Source organism: Lotus japonicus, chromosome 2 (assembly GCF_012489685.1).
Source record: "Lotus japonicus ecotype B-129 chromosome 2, LjGifu_v1.2".
NCBI lineage: Eukaryota > Viridiplantae > Streptophyta > Magnoliopsida > Fabales > Fabaceae > Lotus > Lotus japonicus.
This window is the reverse complement of record NC_080042.1, coordinates 55,403,504-55,417,064: the sequence shown is the minus strand read 5'-3', so window position 1 is coordinate 55,417,064 and position 13,561 is coordinate 55,403,504. Positions and strand designations below refer to the sequence as shown.

The 13,561-nt window shown below is 34.2% G+C and overlaps 1 long non-coding RNA gene across 2 annotated transcripts; it reads left to right on the top strand.

Moving 5' to 3' along the window:
- Positions 1 to 6,931: 6,931 nt before the first annotated feature.
- On the top strand, positions 6,932 to 11,577 carry LOC130738405 (uncharacterized). 2 transcript variants are annotated; one of them, XR_009019382.1, is made up of 4 exons: positions 6,937 to 7,159; positions 8,905 to 9,084; positions 9,679 to 9,763; positions 10,933 to 11,570. It is a non-coding gene; the product is annotated as an uncharacterized LOC130738405 (long non-coding RNA). The 2 variants fall into 2 exon arrangements; XR_009019381.1 differs by having other exon boundaries at positions 6,932 to 7,159; positions 8,905 to 9,763; positions 10,933 to 11,577.
- Positions 11,578 to 13,561: the final 1,984 nt, after the last annotated feature.

Sequence of the window (13,561 nt, the reverse complement as noted above, 5' to 3'; positions counted from 1 at the left end):
TTGTTTGTAGAAGGGAAAGAAAGAGCTTTACCTTTTCACAAATCACAAGGATTAAGTTAAGGGCATGGTCCAAATATTGGTCTCGAATTAAGTCACTGCAACAAAACCCTTTTTCATGTTTAAGGATTGAGATTTGGTAGCAATTAAAAGTATTGATGTTGGGACCTGTTAGGCTAAATGAAGATGAAATTGATCTAGGTATAAAGAGGGGAAGAACCCAGCTCAACTTGCCTTAATCACATCATGTAGGGGTGATTTCTTAGGTTTTGTGATTTGTCTGTTTAAAAGTGTACACATTCTGCTATGTTTTTATTGTTGAAGCTCTTTGAAAGAGATTTTCATAGAAAGGTATATTCTTTTCACAGTGAGAAAAAATGTTTTTCTATCTTTGATGCTTTGATGTCATATCATATGGTAATGATTTCTTCCTCTGATTCAAGATTGCCTAACAATTGAAGACCTACTGTTTGTTTCTCTACCAATATATATAATTTGCCTCTTTTTCTCTTATTTATGTTGCACTTTATGAAATGTGAGTAATTATAAGGTTAAAGTTAACATCTTTATGTCTATTTTTATCTATTGCTTTTTATTTTTCAGGGAACTAAGAAATAAATTTTCCTAATTACAGGGTTCAAAATTTCTCAGATAGTGAAGGCATGGAATTAGACGTACGACAGGGGGAAATTTGATGTTCCACAGTTTAGACTTTAACCAACTTCCTATATGTTTCAGTGAAATCATCAAAATCAATCGGCTGGGCTAGGCAGAGGATCTTATCATTTTCATCCTTCATATTTAGGCTTTACTGTAAAATGCAGCATGCTACTATGTTATTCTTAATGAATCCAGTAGCAAGTAGATCATTATTGATTTCTTAGAATACGTCAAAGAAGACTTTATAAAATGAGGAATATATGATAACATTATTTAGAAGGCTTTATAACTTTATATAGTGTTTCATATTGTATCCTTAACTTTGTAAGTTTTGTTATTCTATTAGTTATTGTTATAAACTAACCCTTATTATCATGATTTTAAATGTTAATATCTTATGTACAATTTTCATCCAAAAGATTTTTTTTAATTAACATTAGCATCTTAGTCTTTATAGGAAATATTACATAAAAAATAATTTTAAATATATTTTTCTAATAAGGTGGTTGTTTGAACGTATAGGTCGAAAGTTCAATCATTAAGATTCACACTTTTAAATAAACTTTTGATCTCCACTACACTTGAGTCAAAATTGTGAGAGCATTTTAACACACACAAAAATCTAACAAATATTTATACATTTATGCAATTAAAAATGGTAAAAAGTTAAAAAATATAGTATTAAATAAATTTTAGATATAACAAAAATCACCCGTGCATTGCACGAGCAATTCAACTAGTAATATACTAAAGGAAGGTTTTTTTCTAGAAGGTTTTGCCACGTGTCACCCCCATATCATCCCAAAAAAAATATACAAATTTTATTTTTATTAACTTTGAAATACATACTTTTAAAAATACTATTAAATCTACATTTAATTTTTGTATCTTAAAACCAAATATTGAACATAAATCCATCATATATAAAAAAAGTGCACTGTTTGTGAATATTTTATCTAAAAAAGTTTTTGTAGATATAGATAATAGATGAACATGATTTTGTATCAAAATAAACTTCTCATCTCTTTAATTATAGTAATTTAAGATAAAATCTTTTAACCCCATATGATCCCAAAAAAATATATATACAAATTTTGTTTTTCTTTACTCCATAAAATAAGAAAAATCACTTATTTAATAACAAATTTGAAATATAAAAAAATTTAAATTTTAAATCACTTTTATTTTAATTATAACTATATTAAATGCATAAAATATATTTTGATTTTTTTCCAAAAAATATCAAATCAAATAAATATTTCCTATTTAAGATACCAATAATTAATAAGAAAAAATATGTCTTATATGGAAAATTAATGTACCTCGCATCTCCTCTCGATGTCGCCAGGCTCTCCTTGGTTTTGCCCGTGAGGCCGTGATCAGGTCTCTAGATTCTTATGTGCTCTTTACGACTATCTCAAGTAAGCTCTTCTCTCTTATTTATCTGTTTCACCTATTGTGTTGCCCCTTTTCACATGATTTATTCCAAGTTTTTGTCTTTCATCAGTAGGAAAAAAATATTGTGTTGTTTGATAATGATTCACTGGTGTGGGCTCATTTAATTTGATTATTTCTCAATGAATGTTTGTTTTCCATGCAGATTTTCACGAACATGCATGAGTATTGAGGTGTGCTCTTCCTGTAAGATCTTTCTTTGAGAAACATTCTTACCTGTTGGTATTTGATAATTGTGCAGGTGCACCGGCAGTTCTTACATCTTATTCCTTTACTTTTTTGGTTGTGGCAGTACTCTTGAAGTGTTTATGTTTTCTTTCTAATCTTATGTTTCAAAATTGGTTGTTATTTTTCATATTTTTTGGTTGGTTCATAGATTTCATGATCTTAGATTCTTTTAGAATTCAAGTTCACTTCGTCGTTTAAGGTGTTTATATTCATTTTTTGGCCATTTTTCTTCCCGAATCTATTAAAGGTGATATAGTAGGTATTTGGTTTATTTGATCACTTTCCTTCTTAACTCTATGATCTTACTTCCTCTGTTTTTTAATATGGATTCTAATGAAGACAAATGCTTCTCAAATTCTGGTGCACTCTCGCAATCTATTTCCTCTCCTTCGTTCCAAACTAGCTCTAATGTGAAGGTAATTTTTTGCAGGTTCTACTTCTTCGAGGCCTCTGCCCACCGAAACAGACATTCAAAACATCAAACAATATATTGTGCTTGCTCATGGTTTGTTTGTTTTGTTCCTAATTTACGTCAATTTTTTCTTGATATTTTCTTGAAGAAAACCCATTCCCATTAATACTGATAGCATATGAATAATCCATGCCATTGATGTTATGAAAATAGCGCCAGTTGCTAATGTATTATGATGTTTAGCTTCTGGCGCTGCGTAATAGTCTTAGTCTAAGTTGGATAATCATTTTACTGGCTATGCAAATATATTCACTCTTTTCGCTCTTTCTTCAGGTGTTCTGTATAAGCATTTTATCATTGCTATTATTATACATGTAAGACAATTGCGTGTATTCTATGTTTAGAAACTTGATTGTTTCACGACTACCATACTCACTATACTTTTGCATGTCATAGTTCGTAATGCATTTAAGAGTGCACATTTGGACCATAAGAGTCTTTTTTTATAGTGTTTCTAAAAATTTCAGGGCATGTTTCCTCACTTTTGCATATTATAGTTTGCAATGCATTTGAAAGTGCATCTTTGGACTACGAGAGTCTTTTTTAGTGTTTGACCTTGGATTTTGAAACATGTCAATGTATGTTCGCAACTCAATTTGATATGTAATATATTGAGACTCTTCAGTTATTGATGATGATATTCCTTATGTTGTTCATTTGGGCTCATTTCTTTTATATATGAGATTGAAATCTTCCATGAAGGTTTGTCAAAACATGCATGACCATGCACACGCAAGAAAAATTTTAGGACTATAAAAGGAAGATTATGCATCGCTGGCGGTGGCATGGAAGTAATATGTTTCAAACATTGCAAAGCTTGTGAGTTGTGATGTCCATGTTGCAAGTCATTGGATGATTGCGAGAAAGGTGTATGGTTTGTGCCTGTGACTTCTCCTTTTTTAAATATTTTTCACTTCATACTATGTGTTCTATAGTTGATAAAAGATTTTGTTTCTTTTATTTTGCATTGTCCTGCATTTATCTGAACCTAAAGTGTGACATTTGTGTTTTTGGTTTATTGATCACTCTTTCTTTTTGTCTAGCGATAAAGCACTTTGTGATTCAGAATTTTAAAAATAACGTATAGAGCTTGAAATTTTATAGTTGTTAAAGATTAATTTTTCATAGCAATATGTGAAATATTGAGATCTTGATTTGGAAATCAATTACCAAAAGTGCATGAAGTCATAGGTATTTAAACGGTTTAGTGAGGATAAAGACAGAGTAGAGCATTCCACCACTTTCAATCAAAGACAAGAAATGGTGAATATGAGTAAACATTAAACCAGTGTCTTTAATTGTATAAGGGATAAAGACAGAGTAGAGCATCCACCCCTTTCAATCAAATAGCTTTAAGCTATAAGAATAAATTCATATTTATTATATTGTTTGAGTTTCTCTAATGTTGTACTATACTGAATGCGAGCATATACTAAATGAGAGCCTAATTGGTTGTTGTTTTTTTTATTTGTGAACGTAGATTAAGTGTTGTCCATACCGAAAGGCGAAAGCTTATTCATAAAGAGGTAAGAACACCACATGCCACTGTTCACTCACGCTGCATTCTCCCATCCACTTATCCATGTGGCATCTTCTCCAATCAAGGCTTCTTCAACATTCCTTTTTCATGCCTGCCAATCAAGGCTTCTTCAGTGTTCCTCTTTCAAGCCCTTTGTGTTGCCCAATTAATAATATGTCTGTTTCAATTAAGAAATTCGAAATACATCAGTTGTTAGGGTTTAAGTTTTTCCCAACTAATAATTTTTCTTATTTAATTAAAAATTTGAAATGCATTAATGGATGTCTACCCAACCTGACTTTAAAATTTAGAGCAATAATAGCACCAAGCAATGGATATACTCATAATGTATTGTGTAAGTTTATACTATCATGCTTAATAAAACGTACCAAACAAGCCCTTATTATCATGAATTTAAATGTAAATATCTTACGTAAAATAATCATCCAAAAGATTTTTCTCAATTAACATTAACACCTTATTTTTTTGAAATATTAATATATAAAATTCATAAAAACTTACTTTAAATATATATTTCTAACAAGTGATTGTTTGAACCCCATGTCGAGTGTTTGATTCTTAAGAGTTACACTTATATGTAGACCTTTGAAATTCACAACACCCGAGTCAAAATTACGATAGTAATTTAACACAGAAAAATATATATTTCAAACAAATATTTATATATTTGTGCAATTAAAAATTATAAAAAGTTATTTTTTTTAATATTATACATTAAATATAATATAATAAAAGTCACCCGTGCGTTGCACGGGTTATTCAACTAGTTATGGTATAAAGAAGTGTTTTTCAATGTCATATGAAGAAGATTTTTTAAGGAAATGTGCAATGATACACTTTCAGTTTGATTCTCAATATAATTATTTTAATTGGAAAATAACATTCAATGATTATTTTTAGCACATACATGTTACTTTGACTCTCTGGAATAAATATTTAATATAGATATTGAAAAACTATCAATCGGCATTTAGGAAAACAAGTACAAAAGATAAAAACAAAATAGCAACTAAAACACAAAAACAAACATTAAATAAAAAAACATACAAATTTATGATTTTATATATCTAATATAAATTTAGTTCTTTTAATCCATAAAATATATTTTAAAAGAACGCGTAGATTTTAAAAAGTACAAACAAAAAATAAAAATGAATATTCCCTGTGCATCGCACGCGTAAAAGTACCAGTGCATGTATAAAACAAAAGAGCAATACTCTTTGTGCAACACACATGTATGCAATGTATGCATTGTAGTTATACCCTATGTTGAAGATTTTAACCAATTGATTACTTTGTTTGTCAGAATCTTTATACTGGTTAATTTGGTATGAGTACAAAATACTACTAAAATTGAGTGTGTGAATTTATATTTTTTAAAATATCTACATCCTTATTATGATTGTTGTTTTATTCTTAGTATCTTAAATTTTTTATAATTAAAGTATTGATTTATGTATCAAATAAAATAACAACTAGCATGGTAAGAAAATCTCCCCAACAGTTATGCTATGTTTGGTAGAGAAGAGAGAGATAGAGAAGAGAGAGTAGAGAAGAGAGAAGTTGGGTATAGAGAAATAGGTGAGAAATAAAGTAGATTTAGAGGTTGTTTGATATGGTAGAGATAGAAGAGAGAGAGAAAATAATAAATGAGGTGAAAGAGAGAGAAAAGTAACTTTTTGATTAAAAAAACTTTTTTTAAATGAAAAGTGAAATTAAGTGGGGTCAGAAGCAAATAGTGGCGGTTTAAAACCGCCACTAACTGCAAAGAATAGGGAAGAAAAAATAAAAAAGCAACTTTGTTCAATCTCTTCGCGTTTTGCGAAGACCAGAAGAAGGTGAAGAAACCCACCCTCAATCTCTCTCTTGTCTACAGTATTTTCTTACCAAACAAAGGTTGTTGGTCCATCTCTCCCCTATCTCCCTCTCTTCCATCTTTCTCTCTTCCATCTCACCACAACCAAACATAGTGTAATGTTTTGTTTGTTAGGAGAGAGTTAGAGAAGAGAGAGTTAGGGAAGAAAGAGTTAGGGGAGAGATAGTGAAATCACTCTTGTTTGGTTTGAAAGGAGTGAGGGCAGAGAGAGATAAAAACGTGGGATCCACCAGCTTAATTGGGTCTCCCTAATTTGAGAAGAAATTGAACAGTAAAGAGAGGAGTGAAAAAATCACGTGATATATACCATTATGTCATTGTTTCTGACGGTTTTAACCTTCCACATCATCATTTTGGCTGAAAAAATAATAATTAATTGGAAAAAGTTAACATTTAATATAAAAAATTAATTTTTTCTCTCTCTTCCACCTCATTATTTTTCATCTCTCTCCCATTTATCTCTATCATACCAAATAACCTCTAAGTGTTTAGATGAGAGATAGAGTTGTTAAAGAAATAATGGATTAGTGAATGAAGAGTCACCCAAACCACATTCCTAAACCGCGGGTTGGCCCGCCATGTTTGCGGGGCGCATGGTTTACGGGCTCTTTTTTTTTTGACCCGTCCCGCCCTTCTTTTGCAGGCTTGTGGGATGAGTCCGCGTAACAGAGTTAACATCCCTAATCACACTACACAAATACCCCTTATATCAAACAGTGACTTAAAGGAGTTAACAGCGTTACTTATATTGACAAAAAAAAAACCATTACTTGTGACAAAAAGAAACAGCAACAATGCTTCATTAACTAGAGTATTGTTCATCTTCTTTACCTTCACCATCACACAGTAACAGTGCTTCCCTCAATACTTCCCTCTTCCATCCAACAAGCCATGTAAACGAAGCAGCAAGATCATTGAGAGCTTATATCTGGTACAGTGCATATTTTGTAAATTGAGCACAAGGTGTTTGTTGATTTGTCTGACCCAACAAGTTATGGTTACTTTTCTATGTTTGGAAAAAATTCCTGCAACCATTGACTAGTATGTCGTAATTCTGTATGTGTGACTTCAAATGTTTCAACAGGGGAAAATTTACTCTTCACTTTCAATTAGACTAACTAGATTAATCAATTAAAAAACACTATGTCACCAGAGTTAATTCTTTGCTTCTACTAGAAATATCACAAGTTATACCAATTGACCCCATCTATATATTACATTTGAAATGTTATCAAATAGAGGCTATAGCGGCGTAGCGGATTTTTGGCTAATCACGACGCCGCTATTGCCCGCTATTTCCGCTATTCGCCGCCAAATAGCGGCCGAAATAACGGATATTTAGCTCACCGCGGTCGCGATTTGATAACACTTCTGATTCTGATTTTTGTTATTGAATGGCACTGATGAATAATGCAAAGCACCTTGAGGATGTTCAAACACTTCGATATGTTGGAATAAAGGAGTGAGCTTCTACCCAATGATCTGGATCTCTGGGTTAAGTACCCATCGGGTGTTACCTGTGTGTATCCAAAAAGTCATGGTTATTTTTCATCCAAAAAGAAGAAACGATTCAGTTTCCTTTAAATTGAGATTCAAGAACCAAAGACAAAGAGAAAATACGTAAATGATTGAGTTTCTTTATATTTCTAATATAACGCAACTACGCAAGTTAACGGTGTCTAGTTAAGGGAGGTTAGTGTTTTTTTTTTAAAAACAGAGGGTGTGTGAATCATATGGGTAAACTTAAAGGGTGGTTAGTGTAATTTTCCCTAATTTTTTTTATTTGGAGGACCATTGCAGCTTCACAAGACTTGGGGTGTTGTGCTTTTAAGATATGGTAGATATAGTCATAGTTGATAATTGTTGAGGTAATATTTAAATTAAGGTCTATCTAAACTTGATGCCTATTGCTCAGACCAAAGGGCTGGATGGAAGTTGTAATTTTGTTTCATTGACATATGATAGATCTATCATTCATTGTCTATTTTCTGAGATTACACCCAAAACTTGGATAAAACTTATTTGTATTGTTATTAATGTGGTATACAAGTAAAGAAAGAAGTTAAAGTTAAGCCACATAAGGTTAGGCATGTGTCTGTAATATGGGCAGTTAGTTTTTTTACTATAATTTCATGCTTATTCTCTCTTGAAATTGTTGTACTTCAAGGTGTTGAGCCTATGACCATGTTTTATGCTAAATTATGTTATGCTCTACTTGATGTTCCAGTATTCTTTCTCTAGCTATTGCAGTAAACAGCTGCACTATTTGCCAGATTTCTTCTACTCCTATAAATAACTCTTGTAAATGTTATATATTTTTGTTGTCAGTTGGATCACTTTGTTATGTTCTGAATAGTGATTTAATTGGATCACAGAAAGAGTTTTAAGGAGTTGTGGTTTAATTGCTCTTCTTCCCTTTGCTTTCTCCCTCTCACAACAACACTAATTCTTCTTACTCTTTAATCCAGCCTGCTTTTCATCTTCTTCCTTATCGTATCAGTTTTTTTATTTACTCTTTTTCTTTCTTAGGAGTATTCAAGTGTTTATTATTTTTAAAAATTTAATATTACTGTTTGGGATTTGTTTTTATTTTAGTTTACTACTATTGTTAATTTACTAATGAATTGTTAGCTTGATATTGGTTCTCGTTCCTTTCTTTGTTTTCTTTTCTATCAGAATGGTACCTCATATTGTGAAGACTTTGTGTTGTGTAACACAAATAAATTTGTATATTTGGAGATAGGAGAAGGCTTATCTTTTTCTATTTTTCTTTCAAGTTTTGGAGATGGGAGAAGGTTGAAGCTATGGTGTGTTAGTCATTGTATTTCATCATCTCTCTCATTCCAATCAGCCAAGGTAAGGGTAGAGTCTAGGTTTCTTGATGAAAATTTCATGAAAGCATGATTAAGGGTTGAATCTTTATGATGATGAATGATGTGTGAGAATGCATGAGAGGTTTAGGGCTTGATTATCTGCCATATGCTCGTGATGCCTGCTGTTTAAGATGATGAGATGATGGATGCTATGCCTCTTTGCAAATCACTATTATAGATGTCACCCTTGCTATGATTTTTGCTTAGATCTGATTCATGATGATTCATATGCCTAAGATTGATTAAATTCTTAATGATTATGATGAGATGTTGCTACTGGAATTTAGAGGAGGAATATGTGCTGTATGTTTGCTGGAACATGGCCTAGAAACCTTGGACTCAAATGGTTAGAAATTAATTTGAAGGTAAAAGTATCATTGCCAGTTTTCTGTACTGGACAGCGAGCTTCAGAGCCTAATATCACCTAATTCTGGGTCTCAGATGAAAAAGTGATAAACTATAAAGTTGTAGATTTTCAAAATATCTTTCCAGGCATGTATAGTATGTCAACTGCGGCTGAGAAATGAATTCTGGAGACCAGTTTTAATGCACACTGTTCCTGCTGCCTAAATGCTAGGGTTCGAGTAGAAGAGAGACTTGGACAGCAAGGAACAGATTATCCAAGCTTCATTCTTCCCTTCTTTTCAGATCAAGGAATCAAGGTAAGGGCTGATCTCTAGGACATGGGTAGAGTTTAGGGATTTCTATGTGAAAAGCTATGATTTCATGTGTACAAAAATGCGGTTTTGATGGATTTTTCTTTAACTTTTTGATGTATTGTTGGTTGCTGATTGCTACAGGAAATTTTACTATATTTGTGAAGCTAGGGTGATGCCATGATCAGTAGGTTAATGTTTGGCAAATGACCCTAGGTCTTGTGTATGGAAACCATGATTTTATGCCAAATTTGCCTAGATTTTCACATGATTTTAACATGCAATTTGTAACATGATCAGTTATGGAGTTTTGTGAGAAATTGCTTATTGTTGATTGGCTGGACATTGGCTTGTGAACTTGATATGGAGGGAAGAAAGTGTTTTTGAAAACCCTTGAGCCCTTCAGGGTTCGACCAAGCCATTTCTGTGGTTCTCGGCAAGTTTTCTTACTTCCATATCAAGCACAAGTTTATGTGTTGGCTTGGTTTATGAAGTTTCCATAACTGAAGTATTGCTATACATGAGAACATGACTAAGTGCTTAGTATAGCTTATATATGCTTAACTTGGTTACTGCCAAAAGGTCGCTCATTTAGCTGTAATTCCTTTTGGTGCTGTGGTTATTATTGTGATTAAGTTGCATAAGTCTTGTGAAAATGTTAAGACTCTAGGTTGACTATTAGAGCCCTAACAAAGAGAATTGAGACTTAATCGCTTGCAAGTAAAATGTGATGTAATTGGAACATAGGTCTAGTGATGACTATGGACCATGAGAACGATGGTACCGTTAGAGACAAACGGTTACTTGCACGCGAGGGTGTTTTGTGGGTTGTACGGTGTGTCCCCACGTGATTTGGTTGACTGCGGTCACCTTGTGATCTTGTGGGCGTACGGTGTGTCCCCCACATGATCGAGGATTGTACGGTGTGTCCCCTCCGAGAATTGTTCATCTGCGGATGATCGTGATTATGTCCATTGGTGTTGAGGTGGTTGTGTGAATGGTGATGACGTTAGCCTAACTGAACTTAGGTGACTGACTATGATATAACGTAAAGATTATGCTTATTATACCTTGTTATTTATGAGAATACATGAACATGTGAATGTTTCTATGAGAACATGTGATCTGACCCTGTTATTTGTTTATGTGCTTATTTGGGGGGGGGGGGGGGGTAGATGGTGACCACCACGATAATGGAGACTATCGTGAGATGGGAGATCGTTCTGAGTAGGCCAGCAGAAGACCGGCTCTGGGGGACCGACAGTTCCGGAGTCCGGAGAGTCTACGTCGGCGATGCGGAGCTCTTAGGGAGGAACAGATCTGGGACGGTTGTGGAGAGGCAGATCCTTAGGGATGGGACTGTTGTGCTGCCACATCCTCCCGCTAGGTTTCATCAGACTACAGTGGGCGAGGAGGAAGAAGATCCTTCGGAGGACACTACAGTGGAGTCACGGTTGGTCGAGGAGGAGGAGGCAGTGGAGTCTTCACCACCAGAGACCAAGTCGGGAGTCTGTGCGCAGCGTGTACCTGGGCGTCCAAAGTGCTTTAGAGTGGGACCTCGGAAGAGCGTGATAAAGCTGGAGCAGTCTAAGAAGAGAGCGCGTGGAGCGGGAGCTGACGTTCCGGAGCGGGATCAGGATTAGAGTGTTCCTTTTTGTGGGGCTGAGAATTCGTGTCGAACTACTATTTATCATTTTTATTTTCGGGGTTTTCTTTTGATGTACTTGATGTAGGGCTTTAGCCTAAGGTTTCATTTATGTACTTTGGAATTACAGTTTCTTTTAATTACGAGTATTTTATTCAGAAATGCATGTCTTATTTATTCCGCAAATTTATTCGTAAGGTTTAAGTTTCGCAATAATTGAACTTTTTGTCATTAAAACAAGATTAATAATTGAACGGCGAAAATTCTTTACGAAAATGGTGATGTTTGGTTTACTGTGTGACACTCGAGAAATCGGGGCGTTACACTTTGAACCAAGAACACAAGTCTACCCCAACTTTATATGCTCAATAGGATGTCAATATAAACTACTGTTCCCAATAATTTGTCCTTGGCTGCAGCACCCCTGTTTCTCTTTTCACAATCCATGCTGGTGATTGTTAGTGCTCTCAATAGCTGCGCAGAAGTTAAGTTGCCACTTCCTTCCTGAGATGACATGGTATCTTGATAAACAACATTCAAATCTTTGTGGTTTTCCCCAAAATTGCATAAGAAAGTCTTATGAATTATCCACATATATTTATCACAGAATTCAATTTCCCACACAGAAGAAAATAGATGTGCATGTCGCCACTTCAGAGTATTGATCTCAAGCCTTTGGAGTCTCAAGTTTTGGAATTCAGCTTCTAATTCATTGGAAGAACTAAGCCAATTTGATGGATTACCTGTTTGCCCATGGGTCAGAGGTTCCAGAACCTGAGAAAACTCCAATCTCCTGCCAGGGTCCCATTGCTTGGAACTTAAGAACCTGAGAAAACTCCAATCTCTTGCTTGAAGAAGTGATGGTCAACCACAGAAAATGGGTGTTCATGGGCAACAATCACATGAGCAAGAACATGTCTTGCGTTTTATTGGTGAAGCACATAAGAAGCGTTATAACTCCTCTTTTTCTCAAATTTTTTTTTGCTTTAAACCCTTATTTTATTATTCTATGCACCTTTGCAAGTGATGGGACCCTCTAGGTCCTGAAACATAGCTATGGCAGCTTCAATCTGCTTGTAGGATTTTTCTCATGAACCTTTGTAGTCTTCAAGATTGAAGATAGCAGAAAAATCATCATAAATTACTCACACGCGTCTTGAAATTTCTCCTCTCTTTTAGGAGTTAATACCCTATATATAACACTATCTCAAACTTTTTCAATGACACCATAATTTACATACACTTTCATAACTAGATTCAAGATATGAGCACAACGACGCTTGTGAAAAATCCAAACACAAAATAAATATCATTTAAAATATGGTCAATCATCTTATCATTTGCAGAACAATTATCATGGGTCAAAGTGGACAACATATGAATGCATCAACTCTGGACACAGTATCACAGATTGTAATCGAAGGAAAAAATTCAAGTTGTTGCCACAAAAAGTTCAGAACAAACACCTTTAGCCAAAAAAAAGTCCATTATTCGTACTGTTCTGGGGTAGGTCTATCTGAGGTTGGACAAAGTAAATGTCGAGGTAGAGAAACTTAAAAAAGAACTGAAGAATGTAGAGGTCGTTGTAGGTACGGAGCCAGCGATAGAAGATTTGCAGAAGCTGAGTGAAATTCACAACGCTTTGGCAAATGGTTGTCAGAAGATGGCCAAAGCCAAATTAGAGGTCCAAGAGCATGAAGATGGTCTGAAGAGTTTAGAGGCTGTTGAACAAGAGAGCTGAAACAGAGAATGGTCCTAGTGAGTAAGCAAGAGGTCATGTGTAGTCTTTGTATTAGGATAACTTGGGGAAAATAACATTTGTAGTAGGATACGAACTACCAAAAAATAACTTCAATACATTATAAATAGTTTTAACTTTAGACAATTTTCTTTTACCATTTTCCACTCATCTTCACTAGGTATAGTTTTATACAAGGTTATTAAAACCAGACCGATGAACAAACCGGTGAGGGCACTGGTTCAAGGTTCACTAGTTCAAGCGTAATTAAATCGTGGTCCAACTGGTTTTACCGCTATAAAGGAAATATATAATATAGAGTATAACATACGTACACTCGCCATCCTCGATCATGATGGTAGTCTTCCCACATAAGACATTTTTTGTTGCAGCAGCTGGGAACCTCATGATGATCACACTC